The following is a 15,360-nucleotide window of genomic DNA, read 5'->3' as shown; positions in this document are numbered from 1 at the left end:
GTCAGTCCTGTAAACAGGAGCATATTCGCCTATTTTGTGCTCCGATAGAATCATTTTTACGCTGGTCATAGAAAGTCTTTCCGACTACTGGATGTTAAATCAACTTCTCCAGATCACAACAGTGGAATATCAGCCTGATTCGCTGCCTCAGTTTTAAGCATTGTAACATCGTTCACTGTACTCTTCATCCAATTTTTATTTTGCCGTGAAATGCACACTAGCAACCGAATCAAAGTACCAATACCGTCTATTAAGCGCTTGCCAAATGTTGATGGGTCCAACTTGTGGAAACAAATGCGTTCCAAACGTAGGCTTAAACTCCACGGCTCACATTAGTGGAAAACGAAAGTAGGAGCAAACTTATTTCTTGTGTGTTTGGTATGGCTCCATTCAATACATACATTATCCAAGAAACAATACACCGTGAGAGAAAGAAAACATATTTAATCGCGGTAATTAACATAAAACCACCTCGACTCTAAGCGCAGTGTTCGGCCCATATCCAAAACATATCGGTCCGACGCAAAGAAGAAAAAAAAAAAGTTTGCATGAAGCGGAACGACGTGGAAACGCACTGAGTATGAAATGGCGTTACATGTACCACAGTGATTCCGAAACTACTATGCAATGCAGGACTATTAATTTTTAGAGTTGCAGGTATTTTCCTATTAGAATTCGTTCAAGTGGAGCATTTATTGTTGTAATTACATTTTTTGTTGACAATATTTACGTTTAGATGTGTTATCACATTCCTTCTGAAGAACTCACACCTGAAGAGGCCCTCGAAAATACATTCCTGTTAAAGTATTGTTTATATGTAAAAATTTAAATTTTGAAGTACGGTAAGGAACAGGAATTAAAATGTCTCCCAGAGCAGCATCACACGAAACAAACAAAGGTGTAGCCGAATAACAGGTATCGGCATGTCTGCTTGTATTTCGACTGTTTCGCGCGTCACGCTGGCCCATTTCGCACGTGTCGTCTCAAACCGCCTGCGCACGGACTTCGTCGAACTAAATGGTACGTCAAGGGGTTAAAAGATCCGCTTAAAAATACTGCACTCAAGACATTTTAGGCTCTGTTTTGTTCGATATCATTAACCTCACTGTAGGACACGTACTTTTTAAAAGTCCTTGCTTTTACAGTAACAGCAAATAACTTCTTTGGTTGGTTGTTGGGTTGATTTGGGGGAGAGAACCAAACAGCGAGGTCATCGGTCCCATCTGGTTAGGGAAGGATAGAGAAGGAAGTCGGCCACGCTCGTTCAAAGGAGCCATCCTGGCATTTTCCTGAAGTGATTTAGGGAAATCACGGGAAACCTAAATCAGGATAGCCGGACCGTCGTCCTCCCGAATGCGAGTCAAGTGTGCTAGTCACAGCGCCGCCTCGCTCGTTAATAACTTCTTTATTGCCAGAGTTGTCAAACTACAATTTCTGTTTCTTCCACAAGTCCGTTGTCGTTTTTTCTTCTTCTGCATCTCCGCATGAAGATGGAGCAGTAATAAGAATTATTTAAACTTTGGCCTTGGAATCCTCTTTTTCAACTACCTCTGTCGGCAAATTATTCATTGCCATATTTGTTGAGTAAAACGATTCTTTTCAACAACAATATCCTGGACTTCAAGTGAGGACACCTTATTCCAGATCTCTTAACCGTTTTGGTGAAATGTTATCTAGATACCTTGGAACTTGAGCCCATAATCTGTTCAGAGTTCTATCACATGTGAATTCCGCCGAATACCTACTTGTGCTGACAACCTTGCATACTACTGAACACTTTATTTGACGACTTCATGTTAAGAGCAGCTCACACATTACACTACTCGATACACAACGAACGGACATGACGACAGACACCAGATACACATGGCGCATAGGACACAATAAGGCAAGACAAAGAAACAGTATAAAAAAGACTGACAAAAGGGCCGGCCGCAGTGGCCAAGCGGTTGTAGGTGCTTCAGTCCGGAACTGCACTGCTGCTACGGTCGCAGGTTCGAATCCTGCCTCGGGCATGGGTGTGTGTGATGTCCTTAGGTTAGTTAGGTTTAAGTAGTTCTAAGTTCTAGGGGACTGATGACCTCAGATGTTAAGTCCCATAGTGCTCAGAGCCATTTGAACAGACAAAAGTTTATGGCTCAAAGAGTCCACAGACATTGATTTGACTGCTTTCATCAAACTCAACAACTTTGTTTAACAGTACAAAGTTTCGGCCTTTTATTAATGAATAGCCACGCTGTTTCACTCGACTGTTTACAGCTGCATGCTGTATGATTAAGAGTAACCACAAGTGACACATATTGGTCAGTGAGAAAATTTACTGCCATAGGTCATTCAGTATGATTTATCTTGGTGGGCACTAAAGGGTCATAATTGTCAAGAGAGTAGCAGTATGAAATGTTTTCATTATGATTTAAAATGTTTTCATGATGATTTAATTACACACACTCGAAGACAAGAACGACGAAACGACGATGCAACACAAAGAAGAAATTATCTGAATGGGCTGGTAATCAATAGATATTAAGTATGTCTACAGACAAACTGATGATTACAATTTTAGGAAAATTGGATGATTCATTCAAGAGAGAGAGTTTCACAAATTGAGAATGTCAGTAATGCGGTGGTCCATCTCTGGCTCTTATGCAAGCAGTTGTTCAGCTCGGTAGTAATTGGTTGACCTCCTGAGTTATATCATGCCAAATCATGTCCAGTTGACATGTCAGATCGTCAAAATCTTGAGGTGGTTGGAGGACTGTGAGTAGGGGGATAGACTATGTTCTGGCGCTTGTTGTTAGTGTGGGCTGCATACGTTCAGGGGAAAACTTGATTGATTTATGATTTCTCCCTTTTCCGTTAACGTATTGTTCTGTCAAGTGGTTTATGACCCCCTTGGGATTGATTTATGAACCCCCTTGCCAATCAATACAAGCACACTTTTGATATCAAATGTACAACACCTACTGTTTATAAGGTTCAAACTTTATTATGGTTCAGAAAATATGATATGTTAACAACAGTCCTATAAAATGATCGTCGGCAGCTTAAAATGCATGCAAGGAAATGACAACATCTTACAAGGAAATGAACACCGCGATCAGTAGCCAGAGGAGATGTAACAGTCTTATCGCAGGTTACTACTGCCCTTGGTAACATTCTTCTTGCACAATGAAGTTATGGTCCAGTTTTAGGTTGTATTGTTCATGTGCAGGATAATATGGCCGTTTCGCCTTCACATCGTCTATGGAATGCCTCCTCCTTCCACTATTAAGGTGTGTATATATAGCATCAGTCCAGATCACACAGGTCGCTCTCATTTCATGGTATTTTTTCTCCAATTTTCTCTATTCTCAGTCAATTTCCGTAATTCTGCTAGGTTTGCACGATTTTACATATTTCTTCATATTCCTCCCAATTTATTGTATTTCCAAAGAATTTTTCATCATTATACTTCGAATTTTACCCATTTTATATCATGTTTCATATTTTTTGACAGTTTTCCATATTTATATGGTCATATTACTGACAATACCCATGTGTTGTTTGATTTTCTATGAGAATATTTGCGCGTCTTATATACCAATCTACCAAGACCTCCCCTCCTCCTGATGATCCACATGCATGCTTTTTGGATACGATGATCATGAAAAGCATAGTAACAGTCGCTTTGTACCTATATGAGGCTTAGCGAGTGGTGCAGATAATGAATGTAATGGAAACTCGAAATCGGGGAACAATTACATGTATTGGCCTGACCCATCAGAGACCCTGTCTACAGATTCATGTAGTGCTGCACTTGATGGAAACGCAAAGTCTGGAAACAGGTAGTTCTACACATTCATTTGACTTACAGTCCATTGTGTAGGGATCTGCAATGGGGAGTTGACATGTGTACAGAGTTGACTTCTGTTGCTGTTTACATGGCATCGAGATAGATGGCGCTACAAATACTGTTTGTTAGTGCGGTAAATATCTAGCAGTGGCATGACAGAGTTGGAAATATCGCTTAAAACCACGTTCCATACTTGAATAACTTTCTAAATTCGGTGATAAGGACGATTTTATTACGAGCTTACACGACTGGCGATGTATACCCACACTTTGACCTGTTAATACACACCCCAGCGAACACCGTCTATATTGAATGTCGCGGTATTTGTGTAGAACAACCACTTCATTAGGAAGTAACACCATATCTCGATTTATAAGGCATGTATAGTTTTTAACATGGATATCGTCAGCAACTCTTATTTATGCCTGTACAACCAAGACTGCTTCTTATGAAGGGCGATAGAACATAGTCACTGTGGTCGTGTTTTTAATAGCGCGATCGTATGTTGCCAGCAGTAGATTCCTTCAGCGGTCAGTTTCAAATGTCTGTTCTCAATAGTGTTACTCGAAAAGAACATTTTATTTCCTTCAGGGATTCCCATTTGAAATACCTGTCGAGTGTTATCCGACCGCAGAAAACAAATTACTCACCATGCAAAGTGACTCTCTTGATCAGTTTAATTAATTAACCTATCAGTTTGATATCTATGACATGATGTCACGGATATGATTTAGGAGTTGGAGTGGTAATGAGCCATTTTTTTGTTGTGGCGATATCTTTTAACAAAATTTCAATCTCCCACCTACACAGGGAGAGAGGACCATCATAATAAAATCAGATGTATTTCCGAATTTATAAAGTGCTACAGGTATATACCTGATATTTACAACCTTAAGAGACTTGGTACGTGTCGAACGATTTGGTTACTTTAAGGAAGCTTCAAAAGTGAAGAGGAATCCTGTGACAGAGATAGATCTTAGCATTCCGTCATGAGTAAAAAATGAATTTAATATTCTGGTCCTGTGATGCAGGACGTAGCAGATATTAAGCTGATTAGAACAGATTTTTTAACCTGATGATAGAATACTTAGAAGAGGAAATATAGCTATGCCATACTATTACAGCATTTTCACAACATGTAACGATACGTCAGTGATATGAAAATGCATGTATGCCCCGATTTCGTCTGTCTTCGAAAATAACTTGAATAAAAGGGAGAAGTATATACACAAATAAAAAAGGTTCTCCATCACCTTGATTCCTAGAGTTCCCCCCTTTTTATTGCTCGTGAAAACCACATATTGCATGTTGTACTACCATACAGTGAGACCTTCAGAGGTGGTGGTCCAGATTGCTGTACACACTGGTACCTCTGACACCCCATAGCACGTCCTCTTGCATTGATGCATGCCTGTATTCGTCGTGGCATACTATCGACAAGTTCATCAAGGTACTGTTGGTCCAGATTGTCCCACACCTCATCGGCGATTCAGCGTAGATCCCTGAGTGGTTAGTGGGTCACGTCGTTCATAAACAGCCCTTTTCAATCTGTCCCCAGGCATGTTCAATAGGGTTCATGCCTGGAGAACATGCTGGCCACTCTAGTCGAGCGATGTCGTTATCCTGAAGGAAGTCATTTGCAAGATATGCACGATGGGGGCGCGAATTGTTGTCCATTAAGTCGAATGCCTCGCCAATATGCTGTGGGCACTATCGGTCGGAGGATGGCATTCACATATCGTACATCCGTTTCGGCGCCTTCCATGACCTCCAGCGGTGTACGTTGGCCCCATATGATGCCACCCCAAAACAGCAGGAGACCTCCACCTTGCTTCACTCGCTGCACAAAGTGTCTAAGGCGTTCAGCCTGACCAGGTTGCCTCCAGACACGTCTCCGACGATTGTCTGATTGAAGGCATTTGTGACACTCATCGGTGAAGAGAACATGATGCCATTCCTGAGCGGCCCATTCGGCATGTTGTTGGGCCCATATGTATTGCGCTGCATGGTGTCGTGATTGCAAAGATGGACCTTGGACATCGGGAGTGAAGTTGCGCATCATGCAGCATACTGCGCACAGTTTGAGTCGTAACACAACGTCCTGCGGCTGCACGAAACCCGAAAAGTATTATTGGACATGGTGGCGTTGCTGTCAGGGTTCCTCTGAGCCATAATCCGTAGGTAGCGGTCATCCACTGTAGTACACTCCTGGAAATTGAAATAAGAACACCGTGAATTCATTGTCCCAGGAAGGGGAAACTTCATTGACACATTCCTGGGGTCAGATACATCACATGATCACACTGACAGAACCACAGGCACATAGACACAGGCAACAGAGCATGCACAATGTCGGCACTATTACAGTGTATATCCACCTTTCGCAGCAATGCAGGCTGCTATTCTCCCATGGAGACGATCGTAGAGATGCTGGATGTAGTCCTGTGGAACGGCTTGCCATGCCATTTCCACCTGGCGCCTCAGTTGGACCAGCGTTCGTGCTGGACGTGCAGACCGCGTGAGACGACGCTTCATCCAGTCCCAAACATGCTCAATGGGGGACAGATCCGGAGATCTTGTTGGCCAGGGTAGTTGACTTACACCTTCTAGAGCACGTTGGGTGGCACGGGATACATGCGGACGTGCATTGTCCTGTTGGAACAGCAAGTTCCCTTGCCGGTCTAGGAATGGTAGAACGATGGGTTCGATGACGGTTTGGATGTACCGTGCACTATTCAGTGTCCCCTCGACGATCACCAGTGGTGTACGGCCAGTGTAGGAGATCGCTCCCCACACCATGATGCCGGGTGTTGGCCCTGTGTGCCTCGGTCGTATGCAGTCCTGATTGTGGCGCTCACCTGCACGGCGCCAAACACGCATACGACCATCATTGGCACCAAGGCAGAAGCGACTCTCATCGCTGAAGACGACACGTCTCCATTCGTCCCTCCATTCACGCCTGTCGCGACACCACTGGAGGCGGGCTGCACGATGTTGGGGCGTGAGCGGAAGACGGCCTAACGGTGTGCGGGACCGTAGCCCAGCTTCATGGAGACGGTTGCGAATGGTCCTCGCCGATACCCCAGGAGCAACAGTGTCCCTAATTTGCTGGGAAGTGGCGGTGTGGTCCCCTACGGCACTGCGTAGGATCCTACGGTCTTGGCGTGCATCCGTGCGTCGCTGCGGTCCGGTCCCTGGTCGACGGGCACGTGCACCTTCCGCCGACCACTGGCGACAACATCGATGTACTGTGGAGACCTCACGCCCCACGTGTTGAGCAATTCGGCGGTACGTCCACCCGGCCTCCCGCATGCCCACTATACGCCCTCGCTCAAAGTCCGTCAACTTCACATACGGTTCACGTCCACGCTGTCGCGGCATGCTACCAGTGTTAAAGACTGCGATGGAGCTCCGTATGCCACGGCAAACTGGCTGACACTGACGGCGGCGGTGCACAAATGCTGCGCAGCTAGCGCCATTCGACGGCCAACACCGCGGTTCCTGGTGTGTCCGCTGTGCCGTGCGTGTGATCATTGCTTGTACAGCCCTCTCGCAGTGTCCGGAGCAAGTATGGTGGGTCTGACACACCGGTGTCAATGTGTTCTTTTTTCCATTTCCAGGAGTGTAGTAGCCCTTGGGCGGCCTGAGCGAGGTATGTCATCGACAGTTCCTATCTCTCTGTATCTCCTCCATGTCCGAACATAATCACTTTGGTTCACTCCTAGATGTCTGGACATGTCCCTTGTTGAGAGCCCTTCCTACCACAAAGTAACAATATGATAGCGGTAGAACCGCGGTATTGACCGTGTGGGCATGGTTTAACTACAGACAACACTAGTCGTGCAGCTACTTCCTGGTGGAATGACTGGAACTGATCGGCTGTCGGACCCCATCCGTCTAACTCTAATAGGCGCTGCTCATGCATGGTTGTTTACATCTTTGGGCAAGTTTATCCATCTTTGGGCAGGTTTAGTGACATCTCTGAACAGTCAGAGGGACTGTGTCTATGATACAATATCCAAAGTCAACGTTTATCTTCAGGAGTTCTGGGAAACGGGATGATGAAAAACTTTTTTTGATATGTGTATTTCGCGTGGGAAATTCAAGGTGTATTATCAACATCGCTGTCTAGGATGGTTAAAGTGAATTTTTAAACTAGGGGGAGGGGGTCTATGTCAGAGTGGAATTGGTTAAAACTATTGTATATATCCAAGCTGCAGCTGTTTGTCTTTCAATACGTGGCAGCCGTCAGCATGAGTGGTCAAGAGGCTTCGGAAACGGGAAGTCTCGGATTAGCTTGGGCTGTGAAGTGAAGTGCAGTTAGGTACAAAGGACGCGCATCTGCCTGCTCTTGTGTGTGGCAGGCAGGCTGGTGAAGTGAACGGTGTGCTGGGCAAGTGGCGGCAGAAGCAGACATGTATGTTCCGTGAAAAGATTCAATATGATGGGTGTTTGTGATGGACCGCTATTCCTTCCATCTAAATTCATTGATTGACTGCTTGGTGACAGTGTCTCTCTGACCTCTGAGTGTTTCTTCTGGCCGGCGTGGATAGGGCTACCAAGCAATCGTCGGATGCCACATACTTTGCGATCGCGAGTTTGTGTGATTGGTAGGATTTTTTCACCTAATATGTTTGGTGGAAATGTTGTAGAGGAGGGTGTTCGTATTGTCAAACGTCATTGTACACAAGTTCTCGGCTATATTTAGCACTATGATCTATTTGTGGCGGAAATTTCATTGCTTGATTTGCAAAATGATCGCGTATGAGACTCAAATGTTGAAAATCTGTTTTTATTATGAAGGATCCTAACAAGGTGGGGGTGAGTGTTTTAAGCGATCTATTTGACTCCTGTAAATTGTTAATCAATTAATTTGATAGGGTAGTAGAAATGGACTACATCACTCTAATTTTTATGTCGAAATTGCGCCAGCTCTCCCTTCACTACCAGCATTAGCCAATAGGAGCACAATATTCTGAGAAGAGATGAAAACATTTGTCTGCATGTTTGGAGATTTTGGTTCACACAAACACACACACACACACACACACACACACACACACACACACACACACACACAAGCAGGAAGAGATAGAGAAGAGAGCAAGTCTGGAATTTCCCAATCAACATCATGCTGCTACTTGATGCTTTGTTTAGGGCCACCAGATCAAAGGGGCCGCCATCCTGTCCGTGGTCAGTTGTATTTAGTACTGTGATATGTAATTAGGACCTCAGGCGGCTTTTGACCTACATTGCAGCGTTCTGACAACAGAGACACTCGCAGGAGACCCAAAGCAGTTGCTACTATATTGCACTTTCCATTCCTCGGTGCTTACAGTTATTATATCAGGGGAAGTGGCGATGGGGGATGTGAACTATACCTAGATGGAGGAGCCCTGTCTCGAGCAAACTGATTAAATAAAGAATATGCATCAATATATTACTGACATTGATTTGAATTTCATATCACAAGATCCTTCCTCTCCAGAAGAGTGAGTCTTTTTGATGCCAATTTCCAGATGAGGGAGGAGAGGGCGGCAGGGGGGGGGGCTTTGGTAGAGGAGGGAGGAGTTAATTAATTGATTAGTTTAAATAATTAGTTAATTAATTTTATTTCAAAAGTGTGCTTGTATTGGTGAGAGGGGTGGGGGAGGGTTGGAGGTTTCCAGTCGGGCAGGCAAGGAAGAGGGGAAGGTGAAGAGGTGAAGGGTTTTGCAGAAGGACAGATTATTCCCAGGGTGTCGTAAATCAACCCCCAGGGTGGTCATAAATGACTTAGCTAAACAGTTGGTTAAGGGTGGGGGAGGGGTGATAAATCAACCAAGTTTTCCCCTGAATGTGTGCAACCTGCACTAACAAAACGCGTCAGAACATAATTTATCCCACTACTGCCCTGCCCATAATGCATTCTTTATTTGGGAGAAACTGGGCGACTTTGCTAGTCAAGGTAGGGTTTGGCAAGCACGAAGACAAGCAGTACAATCACTTGCCATAAGCAGGTGGACATTATCTTGCTGGAATGTAGGTCCATGGTGGTTTACAGTGAGGAGCAGCAAAATGGGGCATAGAACATTGTCAACATCCCGCTGTGCTATAAGGGTGCTGTAGATGACAACTGAGGGTCTTGCTATGAAAAAAATAGCACCACAGACCATCACTCCTGGTTGTCGGGCCGTATTGTGGGTGACAGTCAGGTTGGTATCCCGCCACTGTCTGGGGTGTCCCTAGACGTCTTCACTGCTCATTGACGATCAGTTCAAAGCGAGACTTATCACTGAAGGAATTCTACTCCAGTCAATGAATTTCCAGGCCGAAGACGTGTGTGGAGATGCCACGGACAGTGATGGCTAGGGTGCCATTTGTTTTCATAAGAGGACTTCTTTGGTTGTCATCCGCGGTACGTAAACGATTTTCTATGCTACAGTTTTGGCCCTTTATGGCAAACTACCTTGGGCTTGCATTTCAACAAGATAGTGCCTGCCTGCACTTGATAAGAGTTCCTGCACTGTGTCTTCGTACTTGGCAAACCCTATCTTGGCCAACAAGGATGTCTTCCAAATTGAGAGAGCGTTATGGAGCTGCCCCTCGAACCAGCACGGGATTTTGACGATCTAATGTGAGAACTGGACAGAAGTTGACCTTGTTCAGGACATATAACAAATCTAGCAATCAATGCCAAGCCGAGTAACTGCTTGTATAAGGGTCAGAGGTGGACCAACGTGTTATTGACATGCTCAATTTGTTAAGGTCTTTCTCTTGAATAAATCGTCCAGTTTTCCTGAAATTCTAATCATTCGTTTGTCTGTACATGTGCATCCCATCTACCAATTTCTGTTCCATTTAGATAAATACTTCCTGGTGCGCCGTTTCGTTTGGTTTTCCCCCCTTAGAATGTGTAATATGAAGCTCCATGTAAGCAGTTAATCATGTTTTTACATGCCAATGGGTGAAGATAACGGGGCAGTTGATCGGTCCCAATTAGTCCATCTGGGGCCAGAACGGCGGATCTTTCACACATGATAGAACTACAGGAAAAGAAACTGGAAACTGGATATGCAACTGTAGAGATAAGGCTACCAAATACTGGGAGTCTCAGCATATTGGAAATGTGACTCAGATGGGAAGACTGGAACGCTGTATATAACAATAATGTGGAAAGCTGGGGAAGTTTCCTTTCAGCTTTGTCGTAGCTTAAACTTCGGCTTGTCCAGAGGTTCACGGGAAGGTGATTGTTAAGATATTGTAATAAATAGATCACGAAAGAGATCAGGTATGTTTGGGAAGATTTAAAACATTTATCTGAAAGATATCGAAGTATAATAATGAAGCAGACATATGGAGAAAGAATATATAGCAGGATGACACAGCTAGCAAAATCTAAATATTATAAATATTAAATTCGAACCTATTCATATATTTGTATGACAGTTCGGCGGGTCACACTCAAATACAAAGAGGAATGTATCTAATAGGACAGAGTGGGAATATAATGCTTACTGTCAAAGGAAAAAAACTGATTGACCCGTGTACTATGTTTCACAGTTGAAATCGGTATTATGTAAATATAGTTCATAACGAATGAAACAAATGGACGCATTGGCTAAAAAGAGTAAAACGTCACCAGAAATGATAAAATGCCTGTTACTTTTTCCAACAGGTTGCACAGGAGTTATCCATGTAATCAGATCAGTGAAAAATAAAAATACAGAGTGCATAGATGGAATACCTGCAAAACTTATCTAACAATGCTCACAGCGTAATTTTTTTCACATGATACTTTGCCTTCGGTAGCTTCGAAGTTTGCCGATGATAGTTGTCTTCAAAATGTTGAAGGATATGGCGAATATGTGTCACATAATGTACTTTACACTGTCAGTCTCTTCATTTATTTATAATCAGCGATTCTTGTCTGATGATCAGCTTTGTCACAAGTAAAAAAAAAAAGTGTTTTAAGCATATGAACCTGGCGAACAGTTACTAATATGTAGTCTCACACTATTTGGACACAAAGTGTACCCAGTGGTTATCATTAAAGTGCAGCTACTCGTAGACATCCAGTGCGGGTTGTAATTATTGTATGGCAGCTAAACTTGGTAGATGTTCTAATGCGTTAATGCGGAATCGATTTATGCTGGTTCCAGTTTTTGGCACCAGGTGCAAATCTGGCTTTGTGAATGCAAGAAAGATGTATAGAAATGTTTCCATATGTGATGGATTAGGAACAGGTGGTGTACAGAAAAGGTTAAACAAATGAGAAAGGCATAAATTGATTTTTTATTAACCTTACGCGATGTATCAGAAACGTGAATGAAATGCTGTACAGCGTCAGATTTGCACCTGGTGGCCAAAATTTGAACAAATTTTTCTCACTGTAAATCGGTTCCGCATTAACGTAAGAGCATGCCTACCAAGTTTCGCTACAACACGATAATTACAGCCCACACTGGACCTTCGTGAGTAACTGCACTTTAATTGTAACCTCCCGATACATTGTAGATTGCTAAATCACAATCAGAACACGAAGCAAATGACTGATATTGAGTGGCTAACTGAGCGAGACAATCGATATGTGTTGACTGAATCTTTGTACGTCATGCCTGTTGAAAGATGTGCATACTGTTGAAGAAAATATGTTATTACGTTTTTTGATATCAATATAAAAGATAGCGAAATTAGAGGACACAAAATTACAATAGACAAAAGAGCAAGGCTGTTAACTATGAGATGTATAACCACTGTTTTATGAAGCTGATTTCTTAAATGCAAGAATTTCCAAGACCTTGCAAAAAGCTTTGAGAAAATAAAATTTTCCGAATTGAATAATTAACAAACTGACAAGCCATTTTAGTGAAAGTGGGCATTTTTGGAATCAGAAAAATTCAGCCTACAAATCTATGGTGCTGAGTTTTGGAAATAATCGCCATTTAAGATCGGAACTTCCTAGATTGGTGAAATTATCATTACAAATAAGTTTTGAAATATCAAGTTTTTGGAAAAAGTAAAACGTTTGTTGGAAAGAGGAGAATAATGGCCTTTAAATGAGTCATATTACTTTTAGAAATAAACTGCTATCTTCTCACTGAAAATTTCACCTCCACATGTTTCATATGAATTGTAAATTGTGAATATTCCTTTAACTAAAATATTTCCATAATGAGTGAATGTAGTATTCTCATCAGTGGTGTGAAAATTACCAAGGGTAGTTTTAATTAAATTAAGTAAAAATAGGAAATTAGCTATTTTGTGTAATTATGGTATATATGCTCTTAGCAGAACGAGATCAGATAAAGAGAAAAAATCATCTTAATGGTCAGGAGTGTTATGAAAACAAGTTACCTCTGTTACAACAGCACGGAGTGAAGCCTCTGATATTCCTAGTAGAAGGCTCTGTTCCGAACATTTGTGAAAGTGAGTAAAGGTGGTGACAGGGAGAGCTCCTGGACACTATAGACCTGTAATGATTACTACATCTACCTAATTAAAAACTGTAGAAATGACCATAAAGACACAGTGTTATAAAATTCATAGGAAAACAAAATATCCTGGATGAGACACAACATGGATTTAGTCAAGGGAGGTCTATCAACACAGTAGTAACAAGCTTCTTGGCACGCACAATCAAAAGGATTAGAAGAATGTGAGAGGTCTGTAGTGTATTGTTCGCCCCCCCCCCCCCCCCCCCTCATAAGCTTTTGATTGTTCATGCCGCACTACACTCTTGGATCAACTGCGTAGATATAGTATTGGGAGTGCTGTCAGTCCAATAAAATTATTTGTAGGAAACAGAGAATAAAATGTAGAATTAAGATACAATATAAACAGTTTGGTACAACCTTTTTACTTTGATTTTCAAGTGGCAAGGTATGGGGTAGTGCAAAGTTTTATACTCAGTCTAATACTGCATGTGAAAAATATGTTGGCATCACTAAAACAAAATTTAACCATTAATTCAGATGATGCATCACTTATTGTACATAGTTGGTCAATAAATGATTTAGAAATAAGAATTGTGGACAGAGAAGGGGCAAATTAATATTTAAGTGGAAAGAAACTATTTATAAGTCAAAACAATGTACATGAAGATACTTACAAAGAGAACCACAAATGAAGAGAGAGAACATATGACTTCTGGATATATTAATAGTAGAAGTTGAGATTAATAAGTTCTTTGGTTTGACAATAGACAAATTTATGACTTGGAAAAAGCATATAGAAAACACTTGTTCAAAACTAAGCAGCAATGCATTCTTGATGAAGAAAATGTCTCACAGGGTTGATGCAAATACGGTACTGAATATGTAATTTGGACTTACAAATCAACATTTATTGTACACGTATAATAATATGGGGTAGGACAACAAATGTACGTATTACCAGGCTGCAAAAATAAAGAGCAATCAGTCGTATTGGAAGGTTATCAGCAAGACAGTCCTGCCAACTCTAATTTAAAGAATTTAAAAAATTGACAGTCCCCTCTGTGTATGAATATGAAACAGCAGCGTTTCTCAAAGTAAATTGTACACTTACAGTAAACAGAGAACTGCACAATTATACCATTAGACCGTGCATTATGAACAGGTGTTCGATCGTGTTGAAAAATGCAATCGCCATCTCCGAATTGCTCGTCAACAGTGCGAAGCAAGAAGGTGCTTAAAACATCAGTGTAAGCCTGTACTGTGATAGTGCCGCGCAAAACGACAAGGGGTAGAAGCTCCCCTCCATGAAAAACACGACCACACAATAACATCACGGTCTCGGAATTGTACTGTTTGCACTACACACACTGGTAGATGACGTTCACTGAGCATTCGCCATACCCTCACCCTGCCATGGGATCGCCACATTGTGTATCGTGATTCGTCATTCCACACAACGTTTTTCCACTGTTAAATCGTCCAATGTTTACACTCCTTACACCAAGCGAGGCGTCGTTTGACATTTACCAGCGTGATGTTTGGCTTAGGAGCAGCCGCTCGACCATGAAATCCAAGTTTTATCGCCTCCAGCCTAACTGTCATTGTACTTGCAGTGTATCCTGATGCAGTTTGGAATTCTTGTATGATGGTCTGGATAGACGTCTGCCTATTACACATTACGGCCCTCTTCACTTGTTGGCGGTCTCCGTCAATTAACCGACGAGGTCGACCTGTACGCTTTTGTGTTGTACGTGTCCCTTCACGTTTCCACTAAACTATCACATCGGAAACAGTGGATTTAAGGATGTTTATGAGTGTGGAAATCTCGCGTACAGACGTATGACCCAAGTGACACCCAATCATCCGACCATGTTCGAAGTTCGTGAGTTCCGCGGAGCGCCCCATTCTGATCTATCACGGTGTCTAATTACTACAAAGATCGCTGATATGAAGTACGTAGCAGCAGGTGGCGGCACAATACACCTAATATGAAAAACGTATTTTTTTTTGGGGGGGGGGGGTGTCCAGATACTTTTGATCTCATATATGCCATGTTGGCCAGCTGCGCACAGGCAATTTTCATGTTTGATCAAGACTTGAGTGTTGCAGCAG

At 42.5% G+C, this 15,360-nt stretch overlaps 1 protein-coding gene and 1 pseudogene across 1 annotated transcript in view; one reads left to right on the top strand and one right to left on the bottom strand.

Moving 5' to 3' along the window:
* Positions 1–15,360, top strand: part of LOC126094673 (ubiquitin-like protein 3) — a 487,449-nt gene that overhangs the window by 418,166 nt on the left and 53,923 nt on the right. The window lies entirely within an intron of this gene.
* Positions 4,761–4,930, bottom strand: LOC126096058 (U2 spliceosomal RNA; annotated as a pseudogene).

This window comes from Schistocerca cancellata, chromosome 8 (assembly GCF_023864275.1).
Source record: "Schistocerca cancellata isolate TAMUIC-IGC-003103 chromosome 8, iqSchCanc2.1, whole genome shotgun sequence".
Lineage (NCBI taxonomy): Eukaryota > Metazoa > Arthropoda > Insecta > Orthoptera > Acrididae > Schistocerca > Schistocerca cancellata.
This window is presented reverse-complemented; position numbering and strand designations above follow the sequence as displayed.